Raw genomic sequence first — 19,943 nt, forward strand, 5'->3', positions numbered from 1 at the left:
GCTAGTTATTGAGAATTCTGAGCACCCCATGGTTATATTAAGGTTTCTTATATGGGCAACCTAAAGTGTAGATGAGTTAACAAAAGGTGTAGACATGGTGCTGTATGTCAAATGTGTCGGAACAGAATCATATGCGTATGAACAGTTAAAAATAAACAGAGGATAACATGGGTACACACTAAAGGGGGAAAGTGGACAAAAAAAAATACAAGCGTGAGAGGAAGTCAACTGACACTGTCACATGTAGACAGGAACACTTAAACTTCAAGAGAGATCCCATACTGGCACGAGTTAGCAAGAGCTCAAGGCTAACAATAAATAGATAGAAGCCGCGGCATCTGAGATCGGGTGAAGAATCATGGATGCCTACAAAAAGGGGTGAATACGATAAGAGAGTAGGACTGAGCAAACTAAGGGCCGCAAAAATGTAGTAGGGCCGTGTTTGAGTAAAGATTAAGATATGACAACAACATCATTGGTCGCTGATATCGGGACGTACAAGTAGCAAGGAGAATAGAAAATCTTCTACGGTAGGAAATGAGGAGACTAAGGAGTACGTAAAGGAAGAAAAGAAAGAAGTAGGACAAAATAGCGTTAGCACGAGCAATTCTTAGTATGAAGTCGATATGTAAAGCAAGACGGGCCGAGAGACGAAAAGACTGCGTTTACCTCATACTAGTGGTATAAGAGTAGTTGTACAACTTATGAATAGTTATATACAACATAAGACCAAGCGGAGGAGTACATGATGAAAATGAGTTATGATGTTTTGGAGACATTACAGAGGAATACAAAGAGAAGTTAAATCAAATGGCCAAAAAGGACACAGTCATGGTTGAATTAAAGATCTATCCCAACACCGGTTGTAAGAGAGAAGAAGAGAGGGCAAGGTGAAACATGAAGACTAGCAAGAAGACGTTAAGGTAAATCTTGGGCTAAGATGAGTGCCTTCACATATTATTGCAAGGATGGAAATGGAACGTGACACGAGGACTTCCCAGGGGGGTCACCCATCCTAGTACTACTCTCGCCCAAGCACGTTTAACTTTGGAATTCTGGTGGAATCCGGTGCATTAGTGCTGTTATGATCGCATGAGATGGAAGAATCCAAACTAGCGGCGAAACAATGACACGAGATTATGTACCTAGAGTGTTATAAGTTACGTTAAGGGAATTGTAAAAGACTTAAGAAAAACAAGTAGGGTTAGCTGATTACTTATAGATGGCGCACATGTACGCCATAGTTCTTCAACATAATACTAGTTAATGATAGGCAAACACAGAACGGCTATACAGGCCATTATGTGAGGGGATTTCAACACCATTTGGTAGCCAACTCTGAGGGTCAAAATGCAAAACCCAAAAGGTAAGGGTACCAGTTGATGTCATCTAAAGAAGGCAGGAAGTAATACACGAGGTCGAAGATTCCATAATACAACCTTGGCTACAAGACTCACTTCGCACTCTATGGATATATGATTCTGGAGGGAATGTTACCCGCAGATTAACAATATCAGCCCATGCTCATTCAATCAAAGACTACCTGCTCAGCCAAGAAGGTGTGAAATTATAGGTGAAGAGTGTGGTAGGACCTTACGGAGTCCCCATAGCTATTTTCCCAGACGAAGGAGCCCAAGTTACAGTTAACTACCGAAGATAAGTCCGCGAAGAGATTGGGAAGACAAATAGGTCTTCATACACCATTTTACCCTTAGACTAATAGACAGACTAAGCTTGGTAGCTACACAGTAGATGATATGTTGCGGGCCTATATGGTTGACCCCAAAGGTAACACGGACAATTGCCTACCACCTGTCAAGAGTACTTGGTGGCCCCATACGAGACTTTGTATGGAAGACAGTGTAGGTCGCCAATTGGTTGGTTTGGTGTTAGTAAAGAACGACTAATAAGCCCAGACATGGTTCAATAGGCAATATAGAAGGTGAAGCTTATTCGAGAGAGATTATTAGCAGCACATATTCAACAAAAGTCATACTCGGATAATCGACGTCGATCTATAAGTTTTCAAGTTATAGTTAAGCACTCTAAAAAATGTCTCCCACAGAGAAAGTGATGAGAGCCAGCAAGAAAGATGACCTTAGTCCTAGATACATTAACTTTATCAGATCCTCCGCTGCATAGGCAAGGTTGCCTACGAGCTGGACTTACCAGCGAATCTGGAAGCAGTACATCCAGCCTTCCATGTATGAATGCTTTTCAAGTATGTTGGTAATCCAACCCAAGTATATCCCGTAGATGGTATCCAAGTCACAGAGGAGTTATCCTACGAGAAGCAACCTATCGCCATCCTGGGTTGGCGAAGTAGAAGATTGTGAACTAAGGACATAACTTCCTTCAAGGTGTTATGGCAAAACGATAGTCGCGAAAAAATGACCTAGGAAGCCAAAAGGAAAATGAAACATAAGTATCTATACATATTCCCTACATCTAACGGTAATCCCAACTTTTGAAACTTTTATATTGGTTACTTGATGAAAGTGTGGGTTATTTCAATAGACAAGAATTTCCCCGTAATCTGTATAAGATCTTAAGAAAGATTTTGATTTACATTCGAGGACGAATGTCCTAAATGAGGGAAGGATGTTACACCCAGTACTTTTGTACCTTGGAATGCGTTCTTAAGTCTTTTGAAAGGTTCTTAAGTCTCTAGAAAGGCTCTTAAGTTTCTTGGAAGGATCGTAAGCCTCTTAAGTTTCTTAAGACTTGTTAAAGTTTCTTAAAGCTTCTTAAGACTCCTTAAGAACTCTTAAGCTCTTAAGAGTTACCATGTGAGTCGGATAATCTATAAAGCTACCAAACAACTCTAAGGAAAGGAGAATGCGATACCCCATAGTAGAGAAAATCGGAAATAGAGTTATAAGAATCCGAAAGAAGTCGGAGACCAAATAATGAGTCGTAGGACTCGACTTATTTATGTAAGATATAAACTTGGAAATCTTACATACTTAATATACATGAGTACATACCAAGCTTACTTAGCAAGGATTTCATAGATTCGTAAAGTAAGACGAGATTACGAACCCACAAAGAAGAAAAGAGAGTACCATGTGGCAGCGTGAGAGAGTGCTATATGGCAGCATGAGAGAGTGCCATGTGTCAGCATGAGAGTGTTCCACATGGCAGAAGATGGAGCAAGGGTGGTGGGACCCACATACCACGTGAAAGCCCAAGGTTAGAGGGGGTGGTGTGTTAGCTCAATGAGGGCTTGACATGTGTCACCACTTAGGGATTAACATGTGTCACCTCCTAAAGTGGCCTATATATATATATATATATATATATATATATGTTGCATGACTCATTCTTATCAAAAATTCATCCTTATCTCCAATAAATTCAAGAAAATTCTAGAGAAAGAAAGAAGAGAAGAAACCCTAGAGCAAGAGAGAAACTAGTGGCAGCCAAGGAGAAAAATGAAAGGTAAGTCTCAAATATTATTCTGTGAATTAATTATCTAGGGTGAACCACAATGTTATGAAGGTGTTAGTAATGAAAATTTATGATTTGGAGCAGCCCAAAACATTATCAAACAGCCATGAAGTTTTAGGCGCGCTAAAGGAACTTCTGAGGCAAGTTTCGACAAGTTTGATGAGTTTCGGGCAAGGTAAGGGTTTCCCTTTTAAATCAGAGTTTATGATGTTGATATGAGGTATATTACATGTCTTAAATAAGGTTGTTAGTGGAAAAATTTCATAAGTATGATTGACGTTAGAAACAAACTAAATTGAAGTGGTTATAGCTAAATAAAAGTCGAGTAGTGGGATGTCGTTGTGGTGCTGTGGGTGCAGCTGGTTGGGTTGCGTGTTTCAGGGATTTAAAGTGTTTTAAAAAGGGTTTGGGTGCTTTTGGTTACATACACATGACCCTCCATTTGGTATGGTTAAATATTTTGCGAAATAAAGATTAAAAAACTTTATTTTCGTATCGTAGTTTGGAGCTTGTATTGTGTAAGGTTGAAGTGATTTACTTGTAAATATATTGCTGGTTATGGTTGGTGGTATGGTTGTTGATATTGTGGCTGAGTTGAAATATCGGGGATGTTGAAGTTATAGGGGAGATGCTTCCCGATTTTCGGTAGATTTAGAACTAGTAACAAACTAGTCGAGGGTAATGGATAAGGAAATAACTCCTATGAGTACTTGGGTGTAGAGTTGGAAATTGGAAAGTGAAAGGTCATTAACCTTAGATGGTTGTCGGATAAGAAAAACTCCCATTTAGGTCTTGATAGTGCTCCGAGTCAGTTGAGTTGAGTGGTTTACGAGTTGGTCCTATCGAAACTATTTTTGGTTAGACTTAGGGCATTTGAGTGAGTTGCTATATGCTTATGAGTTAGACCTGTCTAAACTATTTCTTGTTAGACTTATGACACTTGAGTGAGTTGTTACATATTTATTGAGTTGAGTTTTTGAGTTGATTGTTGAGTTGAGGGTATATGATCGGATTGGGTTAGACGAGTTGTGATTGGATTGTACATAATTTGGATGGATATATGAGTTGATTGGATTAGATGATATGTGATTGACTTCGAGTTAACAGTATATGATTGAAATGGGATTGAATGATTTAATTGCACTGTATTGTACATGGTTGGATTGGATTGTATGGTATATGATTGGTCTTTGTCTAAAAATGTATTCTTACTTTAGACTTATGACGCCTTATTTGAGTCTCTCTTATCTTTCTGATGTGAGATATTTGGATCGATGTTATTCTTTCTTGAGGTATGTTTCATTCTGCCATATTACATACTCGTACATTCCACGTACTGATGTCCATTTGGACCTGCATCGTTTTATGATGCAAAGACAGGTTTAAGAGATTATCAATAGGAGCATCATTGGGGATCTATTCACACTCAGCGTATTGGTGAGTCCTCCCCTACTTTCGGAGGACACCGCTTATGAAATCTTGCATCGAGTTAGCCCTTTTTATTTTTATTTGAGGTAGCCATGAACTTGTCATTGGCACCAATTAGATAGTAGTGGTAGAGGCTTCATAGACTAGATAGTGATGGATCGATTGAGTACTTCTATCCTTGAGTTATTTTTGTCAAACTATTTTTAATGACAAACATTTTAGTTGATCTGTTGGCCCATGGCCTTTATTCTTTGAGTTGGATGGGTGATTGGAGTTGCCCGCTAAATTATTCTTTATTTTTAAACTTTCCGCTGAATGAATGAATGAACAGATGTGTGATCAGGCTATGTGGTTCGTTTGGGAGCCAGAAATGGTTTCTGAGTGCTGGTTACGTCTAGGGTACCCTCCCGGGGCGTGACAAATATGGTATCAGAGTATAGAGTTCAAGTGTCCTAGGGAGTCTATGAAGCCGTGTCTAGTAGAGTCTTGCTTATGGGTGTGTTGTGCACCACACTTATAATTAGGAGGCTATAAGACATTAAGAATTGTTTCCCTTCTTTCATATTCTGAGTTCGTACGATAGAGTTTAACTCTATGAATGTTCCCTTCTAATTCGTGCGTTGCTCAAATCCATTTGACTACCCCTCATACTCAAGGTAGTTGAAATGGTAGATATGAGATTCTTGTTAATAAGTTAAGATAAAGTCTTGAGGAAGGGAAGAGACGGCACAACGCTTGAGAGGAGCCAATTACTGTGCTTAACTCTATTGATCTGGAAGGATGTACTCTCATTCCTATGGATCGTACATTGAGTCAGAGCGAGATGTATCCTAGGATCTTATCCCTACATATTGATTTGAGTGTCACCTTCGAGGGGGAAGTTGCGTATCTGAGTGACAAGTCTTACCATTCAAGGGAATGTGGTTTGAGGTATAGTGAGCTATGGTTGGTAGAATAATTGTAGAGGTAGGAAGAGGGAGTTAGAGGAGTAGAAATGAAGTAGTAAGAATGGTGGTTGATTGAGGCCTACAACTAGAGTGGAGTCTCTATAGGGTGAGTAATGAGGTGTAATAAATGATTGTGATAGTTCTAGTTTTAAGATTTTATTTAGTAGGCTTGACATGACATATGCGAGAGATTAAGATATTAACTTGCGAGGAGAGTGTGTTATGAATGGAGGGGTTATGTGACCCTCAGATGTAAATAGTGAATTGAGTCTAATTCATATGGTAAGAAGAAGCTTAAGAGGTGTATATGAAACAGTATAGATTTGAATGAGGTTCTAAATTCGTGAGTCGCTTTGAGTAACTAGTTAGTGTCCTTTAGTTGATGCTTTTAAGCTAAGGGGGAGATGATGGGGTAATGAGCTAAAGTAAGTCTTGAGCTTTCGATAGTGATGAGTTGGCCAAGATGACAGTGGACGGAGTTGAGCGAGAGTAGATGAGGGAGAGTGAGTGATTCCCGATTGTGATAGTTGTATTGTATTTGTCTAGTTGAGGATAAATGTATAGAGGAGGGGTGAGATGAGACCTTGGGATGAGCAATAGATAGGTAAGAGTATGTTATTGTGTCTCCGGGAAAGAGCTCATACGATGATAAGGGTATAAGTGTTAAAGTAAGCTCGAGAACTCTCAGATACAAGTGAGGTAGTTAGAGTGATAATCTTGAGTGTATGGTTGTCATTGTGAGAGTGATGGTAGTAGACTAATGATTGCATCTGGGGGAAAGACTGGAGGTACGTGAAGGGTGTTATGAGGCTTGGAAAGGAAAGGAAGTTCGGACACCGATATATTGACCTCATGAAATGGTGAAGAGGATTAGAAATATCGCTCGTAAATTGGAATTTGACGGTTGAGTATGTAGATGTTTGAATGATTTGGTTGATGGAGTTTCGATGTTCAATTCATGCCAAATGATGAGAATGATGAAGGTAATATCCCTATTCCTAAGTTGAAATGATTTGTCTATTCTTGAGTTTGAATAGCCAATTGTCTAAATTGCTCGATTGGTTGATTCGATTGAGTTTCGATTTTTATTCATGCCTCGAGTCCATCATTGGTTTACTCGTCATTCGAGGACGAATGATCCCAAGGGGGAGATAATGTAACACCCCTTAAAAATTTTCCCTAAGATTCCGACCTTTCTTGTATTCGGGTAGGATCGAACTCGAGTATTGTGGAGCATTTGCATGAGTAAGATGAGTCATTGATAAATTTAGCAGCGTTAGAGGTGATGTGGGGTCATTAAGACCCCTAGGACCAAATCAATCCAAAAGATTCGTCGAGGCTAAGTTTGAGGAGGAGTTCGCATGAGGGGTTGACTTCTAACGACCCTATCTTTTGAAATATGATGATCTGGGTGGCCCACGACCTATTGAATTAAAGGTCGTCGAGTCTTCTTTCCAACGCCACCAAGAATATACATTTTGGAGTTTGGAGTCAAAAGATATGATGTTTTAAGACGAACTAGCACGACAGGAATTTCATTTTTGGGCCTAGGTTGTAACTGCTGGGGAAATGGCCATGGCGCTATAAGGGAGCGACACGCCACTATCGCACCAAGAATGTGCCTCAGTAGTTTGGTCCTTGGCACGACGCGCCACTAAAAGGTGTCCAGGGTTTTTCAAGCCAATTTCCAGAACCCAGGAAATATTGGCCTTGGCGCTGTAAGGGCACGACGCGCCACTATCGCGCCAAGAATGTGCCTCAGTAGTTTGGTCCTTGGCGCAGTGCGCCACTACGAGATGTGCAGGTTTTAGGCATAATCAGCCTGGTACAGCAATGGCGCGATGCACCACTATCGCGCCAGGAGCATTTTTGCCTATTTTTCAGAACTTTTGAGAAGGGGTAATTTGGGAATTCCCCCAAATTATATATGTATCAGCCTTAGCACATTTTGGGATCATTTTTCAATCCCTCACTCTCTCTCTAAAAAGCCCTAGGAATTCCTCTCTCTCTCTGTCTCCTTCTTCTTCTCCATTTTCAACAAGGAGAGTTCCAAGAGCATCAAGATTTGAGTTCCCCATTGAAGACCCAACATCAAGGTTTTCTTCAAAGTCTTCAAATAAGGTATGTAAGGCTAACCTAAAATATGGATTGAGTTCTTCCATATGCCCATAAATGTGTTGAATAAGAGTTGTGAAAGAGTTGAACCTTCTAAGAAGGTTTTCTTGAAAGTTTTCCTAAACTATAGAATGTTTTTAGACACTATTGGTTGATTGATGTTTTTAATGATTTGAGTTACTAAATAGTTATATTTCATATTATTGATTATAAATGTATCTTTGTATATAGATGTTGACGATATTCTTGAGTTGAGTTTTCTTGAGAGTATGGGTTCATGTTTCATTCACATGAACCCAAGATGAGATTTCTTGTCATAAATGTCTTGAGGTTGAGATGGATAGTTGTGTGTATATATGTATTGATTGGAATAAAAAAAAATGAATTGGTTAGTTAAGAATGTCCGTTTGCTTCTATAAAATTAACATAGGACAAAAATAAAGATTTTGGAGTAGATGTTTGATGATTGATGTGATGATGATACTTGACAATGATGTGATGATAATGTTTGATGATGATGCAAATGATAATAGATGATGATGATGTGATGATGATGTTTTGATGACGATGTGAGTGATGACGTGAATGGTGCTTATTTAATATGTGTAGAATGATTGATGAAGAGGTATATTGATGAGGATGTTATGTGATGGAGCGGATTGGAGTCTAATATGATTATGTGATATGTGATTTGCATAATCTGAGTTGATTGGAGTCTTATGAGTATTTTGAAAATAAAGGATCTTTTGAGAAAGAGTTTTAAATAAATGATTTGTGAGCATTTTTGCATAAACTATTTATACACTATTTTTGAGTTTAAGAAATGATTATTTTCATCTATGATTTAAAAAGAGTTTAAGCATGAGTTGAGTATGAGGAGCCTTTAAATGAGTTGAGTATTTTTACATTAAAGTATCTATTTTGAGTTTGAGTTGAGGGGTTGAAATTATGTTTCAATGTACATCATATTTTCTGCATTCATCGAGTTGAGATTGTACAAGTTTTAAAGAGAAGAGTTTGATGATTTGAGTGGAGTTTTGAAAAGAGTCCAATGAGACTTGCCATTATGACTCGATTGAGTTGAATTGAGGATAGAGTTGATGAGTTGGCAAGGTTCTAAATGAAACTAGCCGTGAGGGCTTGTTTGAGATGATTGGATGGAGTCTTATGAGCATGGAGTCATGGGAGGAGTATCGAGCACCAAAGCGGGTGAGATTATAGTCCATACTCAAACCCCAGAAACTACACCGCCAACGTAGGTAGGGATGGAACCGTTAAAGTCGGATGCTTCCCGAGGGATGGAACCATTAAAGTCGGATGCTTCCCATGGGATCGAACCGTTAAAGTCGAATGTTTCCCATTTTTATTATCCTTAAATGATAGGACTTGACTAATTGTTGTACTATCACTGACTCATAAGTGATGGTTGTCGGATAAGAGAAACTCCCATTTAGGTCTTGATAGTGCTCCGAGTCAGTTGAGTTGAGTGGTTTACGAGTTGGTCCTGTCTAAACTATTTCTTGTTAGACTTAGAGCATTTGAGTGAGTTGCTATATGTTTATGAGTTAGACTTGTCTAAACTATTTCCTGTTAGACTTAGGACACTTGAGTGAGTTGTTACATATTTATTGAGTTGAGTCCTTTGAGTTGATTGTAGAGTTGAGGGTATATGATCGGATTGGGTTAGACGAGTTGTGATTGGATTGTACATGATTTGGATGGATATATGAGTTGATTGGATTAGATGATATGTGATTGACTTCGAGTTAACAATATATGATTGAAATGGGATTGAATGATTTAATTGCACTGTATTGTACATGATTGGATTAGATTGTATGGTATATGATTGGTCTTTGTCTAAAAATGTATTCTTACTTTAGACTTATGACGCCTTATTTGAGTCTCTCTTATCTTTCTGATGTGAGATATTTGGATCGATATTATTCTTTCTTGAGGTATGTTTCATTCTGCCATATTACATACTCGTACATTCCACGTACTGATGTCCATTTGGACCTGCATCATTTTATGATGCAGAGACAGGTTTAAGAGATCATCAATAGGAGCATCATTGGGGATCTATTCACACTCAGCGTATTGGTGAGTCCTCCCCTACTTTCGGAGGACACCGCTTATGAAATCTTGCATCGAGTTAGCCCTTTTTATTTTTATTTGAGGTAGCCATGAACTTGTCATTGGAACCAATTAGATAGTAGTGATAGAGTCTTCATAGACTAGATAGTGATGGGTCGATTGAGTACTTCTATCCTCGAGTTATTCTTGTCAAACTATTTTTAATGACAAACATTTTAGTTGATCTATTGGCCCATGGCCTTTATTCTTTGAGTTGGATGGGTGATTGGAGTTGCCCGCTAAATTATTCTTTATTTTTAAACTTTCAGCTGAATGAATTAATGAACGGATGTGTGATCAGGCTATGTGATTCGCTTGGGAGCCAGAAATGGTTTCTGAGTGCCGATTACGTCTAGGGTCCCGGGGCGTGACAACTTATGTATTTTGCTAACGTAACTAGACCTGATATAACATTTTTTATTAATTTATTGGCAAGGTATAGTTCATCTCTAATGCGGAGACATTGGGACGGTATCAACATATTTTGTGATACTTAAAAGGTACCATTGATATGGGTTTGTTTTATTCTAACAAAGGCCGTGCAGAATTTATTAGTTATGCAGATGCAGGTTATTTATCAGATCCACATAAAGCTCGATCTCAAATATGCTATTTATTTATATACGGAGGAACTGCTATATCATGGCGATCTACAAAGTAGTCTATTGTTGCTACTTCTTCAAATCATGCTGAAATAATAGCAATCCATGAAGCAAGTAGAGAATGTGTGTGGTTGAGATCGATGATACAATTCATCAAAGAAAGATGTGGCCTGAAAAATGATGTCAAAGTACCCACAGTTATATTCGAAGACAATGTCGCGTGTATATCTCAATTGAAAGGTGGCTTCATAAAAGGAGACAGAACGAAACATATTTCACCAAAATTATTCTTCACACATAATCTCCAGAAGAATGGTGATATTGATGTACAACAAGTTCGTTCGAGTGATAATCTTGCAGATGTATTCACAAAGGCATTACCAACATCAACTTTTGAGAAGCTAAGATATAAGATTGGAATGCTCCAAAATATCAAATGAAGTTTTCATCAGGGGGAGTAAAATACGCGTTGTACTTTTTTCTCTTTAACCAAGGTTTTGTCCCACTGTGTTTTCCTGGTAAGGTTTTTAATGAGGCAGCACTCAAGATGTATTATCAGATGTGTGTACTCTTTTTTCTTCATAGGCTTTTTCCCACTGAATTTTTCCTAAAAAGATTTTAACGAGCCACAACATCTAAGGGTGTTCAGGATAACTATGTATATTTATTCTTTCACTAAAAAAAATTTTTTACACGTGGACATCCAAGGGGAGTGTTATGAAAAGTAAAAGTAGCGGATGTCCATTTTGTGGGACCCATTTTAAAAGAAAAATTGTACCCTCTCCCTTATCACATTCATTCTTCAGGCTATAAATAGCCTTACGCAGAAGAAAAATAACGCATTGAAATTCTCTCTATTCTTTCTCTTTCTTTTATTATTTCTCCTTCTTATTAATTTGCTAAGTTAATTTATTTTATAACAAATTTAAATTATTTGGGCTGTCAATATAGATATCGATTGAAAATTAACCAAAAGAAAAAGTCCAACCAAACATTGTTTCCAGAAATTCTTGAGCTGTCATCCACATTATTCACTACTTTCTATTTATAAACTTGTCTCTATGAGCAAAAAGACAGTCCTAAAAAAGACTACCCTTCTATATAATTGCTATCTATTTTTCTCTCCTGGCAACAAACAAGCTAAGGGTCCTACTTCAGTTTCTATATTTGTAAAATAGTATTTACATAATGTTTGTTTTGGGTCCATAAATAGACATCTAATTATTCCTCAAATTGTTTAGAAATTAAACTATTTTGTCATCATCACTCATAGAGTAATAGTTTTAGATTATCAACACAAGAAAATACTTGGAATTTTCCTTCTTTAGAACAAAATTTTTAAGTGTTGTTAGGTATGAATTGTGCTATAGAAGATAATTTTTCCACTTATTTTCTATCGAATTAGCTTACTAAAAAATGTATGGTGGGAAACAGATTCTGATTGAAATAGCGAAAAACTTCCTCATTTTTTCGTATGAAAACATTACTATTTTTTCTTTTCTCACCAATTCAATTAAAATATTTATAGAATTAACCACTGAATATTTTTTAGTGAGAAATTTCTGTGGAAAAATTGTGATTTTTTAAGTAGTGCTAGTATTTAGATAATGTTTATAGATGTAATTGCTCAAATTGTTCAGTAAAATATTTGTCATCATTACTCATAGAGTCATTAGTATTAGATTATCAACACATTCAAGAAAGTAGTTGGCATTTTCCTTCCGTAGAAAAACTTTATAAATGTAGTTAAGTATCATGATCATTGCTTACATAATTAATGTAATGTTGTTAGTCCATACAAGATTCTAATTGGACTAATTATGTGGACAATGTTTATGTATTATTGAGGGGCTACATATTTAATTAGCAAGGAGGATTCAGAATTTTGAATTTCTGGGTCTCACGCTACTTAGAACAGTAACTTATGGCAAAAACTCTAACGTAGAACAAATAATACTTAATATTAATTAGCAAATATGCATACAAAATTTAGACTCATTTTGTTGGTTTAGTTAAGTATTTACTTACAAGAGGTTTAGAGTTCTAATTTACTTATTTACAACTCTTTTCACAAGAAATTCTCTACTGATATCTTGCATGATAAAAAGGTTTTAAGAAAATACACCCCACAACAAGGCTCGAACTTGCATCCCCACGATGATAAACTTGAGTTTTAACCGCTGACACTACAAAACTCATTATTTTTAGAGTGTCACATTTAATATTTATACTTTCCTTATAAATATATATAGAAATATACATGTATATATAAATTTTCAACTGATACCACGAGATGGCATGGCACCCCCTCCGAGAGATAGGTAAATCCACCCCTGATGGTAGATAGGTTTCTTCTTTATAGTAGTTAAATATTACAAGTGCTAAAGGGCTTCATAAATTATTTCCATGTGTACTGTCTATATATATATATATATATATATATATGATACTACGAGATAGCATGGCACCTCCTCCGATATACCTAAATCATCCCCTCATGGTAGATAGGTTTCTTCTTTATAGTAGTTAAATATTACAAGTGCTAAAGGGCTTCATAAATTATTTCCATGTGTACTATCTATCTATATATATATAATTTTCTGGTTCACACGTATTTTATAGCTACGTGTGCATGAGCTTTTTAGAAAGGTAAATATAATTACCAAATCTAGTAACACTTTATTTGATATTATTTCAAATCAATGGGTGGGTTTGGTAGTTTTTTGGACTATGAATGGGCATATGTGAAAGAAGACAAAGAAAAAGGGAGATGTTTCGTAAAAAATGGAATTATTGGGAGCCTAATTGAATGAATGATTGGCTTTAGGGCTCCACCTTTCATTTTCCAAAAAGCTGTAATTTTCCCTTTATAAATGAATATAATAACCTAACCTAATTGCTTTTGGTCTTTTGGCTACTTTGTCCTTTTTGATCTTCCTTTCCTTTTATGTTCCTGCATATCAAGTCAGTAGGGAGCTAAATTGTGTTAAGTTTAGAGTTCCCATCTGTCTAATAAAATAATAAAAGTCGGTGAATACTTTGATTTTGCTCATATTTATGTTGGTACAGTCTATTATTAAATTATTTCCAAGAGATTAGTGGTAAAGATGCTATAATACAAATTGTAGGGTCATGAGTTTAATTCTCTATTTCCTAGGCTGGAGTACTATGCGGTAAGAATGTATTGCTAAGACTTAAAGATTAGTTTTGTAGGAGGGCTGGAGTATTATCCAGCCAAGAACACACACATTTAAAAGATAAATATAGTGGAGATAAGGATATTCATATATATGAAAATTTAGACATATTAAGAGAGATATGATTAGGAACGAAGTTATATCAGACAAGGTGAGAGTGATCTCAGTGTGTTTAGGATAAGATGAGGGAAGTAAGACGGTGATGGTTTGGCCATGTGAAGAGGAGGTGCATTGTTGTTGTTGCTACTGCTGCTTATTATTATTGTTATTATTGTTATTTTTATTATTATTATAATTATTATTATTATTATTATTGTTATTATTATTGTTGTTGTTATTATTATTATTATTATTATTATTTAGTTATTGTAGTTATTGTTATTGTTATTATTATTTAGTTATTGTTATTATTGTTATTATTGTTGTTATTGTTATTATTATTAGTGTTGTTGTTATTATTATTATTGTTATTATTATTGTTATTGTTATTATTATTATTGTTGTTATTATTATTATTATTATTATTATTATTATTATTATTATTATTATCATTATTATTATTATTATTATTTAATTAGTAACCACGTAGTTCCTGCTATTCAATGTTTATTATTATTTGTTGTTTCATTTGCTTTGTCTATTGCTATTTCGTTGTCATATTCTTTTCTTGCAATCCTTCTTTCGAAGCTTTTTTCTTGAATCAAGTGTCTATCGAAAATAACCTCTCTATCCTGACTGTAAAAATAGAGATCATAAAATTTGCATATATCTTATCTTTTTTGAACCTATTTATAAAATTATATTGAGTATATTATTATTGTTGTTATAGTGCGTGAAAAACTATTAGTAACTGAAGCAAGATTAGTGAGATAAAAAGATTGAAGAGAAAACAAAAAGTAGATTTTATATAAGCAAACATTTGGTGCTATTTATGCAAACATGAAATCTCGAAACTAATCGTGAGCTCTTTGTAATTATGAACCAAGGAAGGTAAGTATAATTAAAGCACCTTTTCTTTTAAAAAATAAAATAAAATAAATAGTGAACATCATTGTCAATCTATTTCCTATCCGCTCCTCTAAATAAAAATTACTTAACTATACACCCCTTGTTATCATATTTTCTTATTTTTTTACTGTTTTAAAAAAAATCAAAAATTTCTTCTTTTTCTCACATCATTCCCTTTTTTGAATACATCAATTCGAAATTCATCACCCACGATTTTTCTTACTTTTTTCATGCCACAAACCTCTCCACAATTACATCCATTAATCTATTTTTAAATTTCAAATCATTTCTCTTTTCAATTAATGATTTTAAGTTATTCAAGAGGTAGATTTCTTTCCATCACTTTATTTTTAAAATTTTTTCATCTTAAAAAATTATTGTACATATGGATGAAGGTTGATTTTTCAGTATTGTGCTTACCCGAAAGAATTGGAGAGAAGAAGAAGAAGAGCTAGGGTTCAAAAGTTTCAAGACAACTCTTCAATTTTCGCTTAGATAATCTTCATTTCAAATATGTAAGGCTATCATAATGTTGGACTAAGTTCGTTCTCGTACCCTATATCTCTATATAGCCAAATTGAGTTTCAAGTTTGAGTTGCTAATTCCAATAATGTGGATTCTTGGGTTATCTATATAAATTCCATTGAGTTCTTGTATATATTCAATTATACATTGATGATTTTCATGAGTTGCGTATTTGAGATTGTGTGTTCATGTTTGCATTCACATGAACCCTAGTTGAGTCTTCCGCTTAATTATTTATGCACTATTTCGAGTTAAAGAGTGATTGTTTTCATCATTTAATTGAAAAAGGTGTTAGAGCATGGGTTGAGTTTGAGAAGCTTCTTAATCACTATTTTGAGCATAAGTATTATTGAGTATAAATGACTTGAACATTTTAAACATCCATTTTGAGATTTAATTGAGAAGTCAAACTATTGCTTTCAAATACATTCATTGAGTTGAGTCCTTGAGATTAAGGTTCATGTCTACGTTCACATGAACCCTAATTGAGTTTTTGTATTAAATATTTTATGCTTTGTTTGAGCTTAAAGCATAATTTATTTTCATCTTTAAATGAGAAATCGTTTGAGCATGAGTTTGAGAAGTTTCTCTTAATTATTATTTTGAGCATGAGTATTTTGAGCATAAATAAGTTGAGCCTTAATACATTTAAAACATCTATTTTGAGTTTGAGTTGAGAAGTTAAATTATGTTTTTAAATACATTCATTGAGTTGAGATTATATCTATTTTAAAGAGAAGAGATGAGTTGAGAAGAGTGGAGTAAATAACTGTAAAGTCCATTGAGACTAGATGAGATGTATTTTAGTATTGTATTCACTTGATGTATATGAGTATAATAAAGTATTTTGGGAGTAGTATTGAGCACCGATTTTGATAAGGGTAGAGGCAACTCAAACTCCATAAACTACATAGCCAGCGTATGATAGGATCGTGTCATTGATTCAGGCAACTCCTCACTTGTCCCAAAAAAAGACTTCTTATCATGGATCCAGTGATGTGACATCCCTTACTATGGTAAGGTATTGGACGAATGTGGCAATGACATCACTTCATTGTATCATTACTAGCTCATAAGTGATGGTTGTTGGTTAGAAAAACTCTCCAAAAGAAAAGTATTATTTTTTTATGTACAGAGTTGCATATATTTATTCATATATTTTAAAGCATTATCTTATTATATTGTATGCTTTATTGAGTTGAGTTATTTTCAGAGTTGAGTATCTCTGAGTAAGTTTCCTTTCAGCTATTTTACATACTGTACATTTCATGTGCTGACGCCATTTGGCTCTGCATCATTTCATGATGAAGATTCAAGTACTCCTGATTGCAGACATTTTAGTAAGACTTCTATCCATCAGTAGTTGATGAGACCTCCTCACTTCTGGAGTGCTCCAGTTTAGCCAGATCAGTGTATCTACTTTTGAGTTATGTTTAATTGAGTAGTCAGGTAGCCATGGGTTTTATCTCGGCACCTATCACAGTTTAGTAGAGGCTTCATGTTTGGAGTTAGTGAGTCTGTTTAGTTTATTCATTCAGATGTTTTTAAACATTATTTGGTATTTATATTAAAAGTTATTTTTTTACTAATATATAATTGAGATGTTTTGAGTTATGCATTAAATATTTTAAAGGTTCACGTATTAAAGCTTATATATGTATGTTGCGTATTTAGTATAGTAGTATGCCAGGTTAAGGGTTCGTATGGGATGACCCACAATGGTTTCCAAGTGCCGGCCACATCCATAATGTAGGGTTGGGGCGTGACAAACTTGGTATTAGAGCATCGAGTTCAAGTGTTCTAAGAGTCTATGAAGTAGTGTCTAGTAGGGTCTTGCTTATGGATGTGTAGTGCACCACCCTTATAATCAAGAGGGTACAGGACATTTAAGAGATGTTTCCCATTCTTTCATACTCTAGATCATGCAATAAAGTTGTTCCATAAGAAACTTATTCAGAGTCATGCATTTCTCAAATCTATTCGACTACCCCTCATACTAAAGGTGGTTGAAACAGTAAAGCTCAGATCCTTGTTGATGACTTACTCTCAGATAAAGTCTTCAGAAAGTAAAGAGACTGCACAAGGGCTTAAGAGGAGCCCATTAGTATGCGTAAGCTTATTGATTCAAAAGAATGCACTCTTATTCATATGAATCTCGCATTGAGCCACAACAAGATGTATTCCCACACTCTCTTCTCGAAATCTTGCTTCAGATTTTATATTTGAGAGAGGTGTTATGTCTTTAAGTGCTTAGTGTTACCACCCAAGAGAATGTAATTTGAGGCATTGTAAGCTATAAAAGTAGAATGATCCTAGAGTTAGAAAGACGAAGTTAGAGGAGTAGAACCTGTAGAAAGTGAGAATGGTGGTTAATTGAGACTTGTAACTCAAGTGATGTATCTATAAGGTAAGTAATGAGGTGATAAGTCAAGTCCCTTTGATTTTGACCAAAGAGTAGTAAATATCATCTAGCTTTCATGATAGAAAATAGAGGAAGAGTTGGTGATTAGGATGAGTTAGAGTATACTCGAACTAAGGACGGAGTTTATGTTGATATGTCATTGTGTTAGTAAAGACCAAGTATAGGTGTTGAGCAGAAGGGAAAAGAAGTCATGATTTAATAGAACTAAGTTAGGCTTATAATTTGAAGGAAGAGCCCCAGGATATTCATAGGTCTATAAGCTTAACTACAAAAACAGGAATATTGAGTGGGTCAATAGTACTTAGATTGTGAAAGAGAATATGATGATAGTTTATAACTAGGTAGATTAAGAGATAAAGATTTACTACTTTTCATAAGGTCTTAGTGGGAGAGTGTTTTTTAATTTCACCTAGTAGTCTTAAGTTAGTATAGTATGCGAGTAGTGTGTGATGTACGTGTTAGTACTAGATACTAAGCTTGAATTTGAGATGAGTGTTGTGAAGAAAAAGGAGATAGCATTATTAGTGTGATAGTACTAGTTTTAAGATTTGATCTAGTAGGTTTGACATAGAGTTTGTGAGGAATTAAGACATTACCTTGTAATAATGTGAATGGTACAAGCTTGGTATTATGACCCTTAGATAAGAATAGTGAAGTATGGCTGAGTCATTAGATAAGCTAGAGTACTAAGATTTGTACCCAAGATCGTATATAGTCAGACGAGGTTCTAAATAAGTTTATGGTTTTTTATGCGTGCCTAGATAGTGTATACGAGTTTGTTAATGTAGAGTAGGCTGATGTAACATTTCTTAATACACTTAAAAATTGGGTCGAAGAGGTTATATATAAACTATGGTGAGCCTCTTAAATATAGTTCAAGTGTCCTCTAGTTAAGTAGATATGAACTTAGAGGTATTAGCAGGCTAAAAAGCAAAAGTCAGACAATTAAGAGTTAGATATAGCATCTTTATAATACAATGTGAGTAACGATTATAGAAAGACTTTTATAGAAGCAAGATGAAGTTAAGAGAAACATCTCAGAAAGAAGTCTTAGAAGGAATCTTAGTACCTGCACCTGGGTAGTTCAGTAGACATGAGATTAACATTTTACCAAGTATTAGATTAAAAAAATTTAGACAAGTTTAGAGAATGTGAAATGGGTCCATATCCTTAGAGCATCGACTTCAAACCTAAGGGGGAGATGATGAGTGAGAGACTAAGTCAAGTGATGAGAATCAGATAGTAATGTATTTAGAAAAGAAGTTTTGGTGACATATCAGTTCATTCCTACTCTAGTGCATTCCTCAAATCTCAATCGTTATAACATCCTATTGATATCCTGCATATCAGTAGTATATCCATGGCCTATGCTCATACACTTCAGACAGATTTACATTTATGCTCAGGTCTTAGAATAAGTGATAAATACTCTAGCCCATTGCTCTCAAATCTTACTCCATAAAATTTTGAATATCAGCCTAAGGATATGAATCAACTCATATAAGCATTCAGGTTTTATAGCACGTTCAGTCTCAAGGATTCATGATTCCCTCAGTGGGTGGCTCACAAAGTAATGTTACGTCATGAATGTTCTTAGATCAGAAATATTGAATGAATAATGCTTATGATCTTTTGCTATAAGCCCTTTTTAGTGATCCTTTTATTTCATTCTTGATGGCAATGATGATGATAGAAGTTGAGCTATAGCAAATAGGAGAGAGTAGGTATTCCTTATTGTGATAGTTGTGATGTGTTATTTTTCATGTAGGGTTATAGGTATAAAAAAGGAGCAAGATAAGGTTTGTTATGTGCAATAGATAGGTAAGAGTATATTTGATTTACCTCTTAGTATAAATTGATGCAATTGTAGGTGTAGAAATGATAAGGTTGGCATGAAAATTCTTAAGAGATGTTGATTTTAAATAATCCATAAAGTGATTAGAAAGATAGGCTTGAATGTTGTGTTGTAGGTATGTGGTTAATTGCATTATGTTGTTAGTGACTCTTTTTAAGAGCTTCAGATAAGAATGTTAGAGAGGTAAGAAGAAGTAACATCCTCTAAATGAAAGTCCCTACAAAGGTATAGAACATGAACTCTGCGGGTTAGATTTGT

The 19,943-nt window shown here is 35.2% G+C and overlaps 1 pseudogene; it reads right to left on the reverse strand.

Annotated features, from left to right (window-relative positions):
- Positions 1 to 976: 976 nt before the first annotated feature.
- Positions 977 to 1,096, reverse strand: LOC129904973 (5S ribosomal RNA; annotated as a pseudogene).
- Positions 1,097 to 19,943: the final 18,847 nt, after the last annotated feature.

This window comes from Solanum dulcamara, chromosome 1, assembly GCF_947179165.1.
Source record: "Solanum dulcamara chromosome 1, daSolDulc1.2, whole genome shotgun sequence".
NCBI lineage: Eukaryota > Viridiplantae > Streptophyta > Magnoliopsida > Solanales > Solanaceae > Solanum > Solanum dulcamara.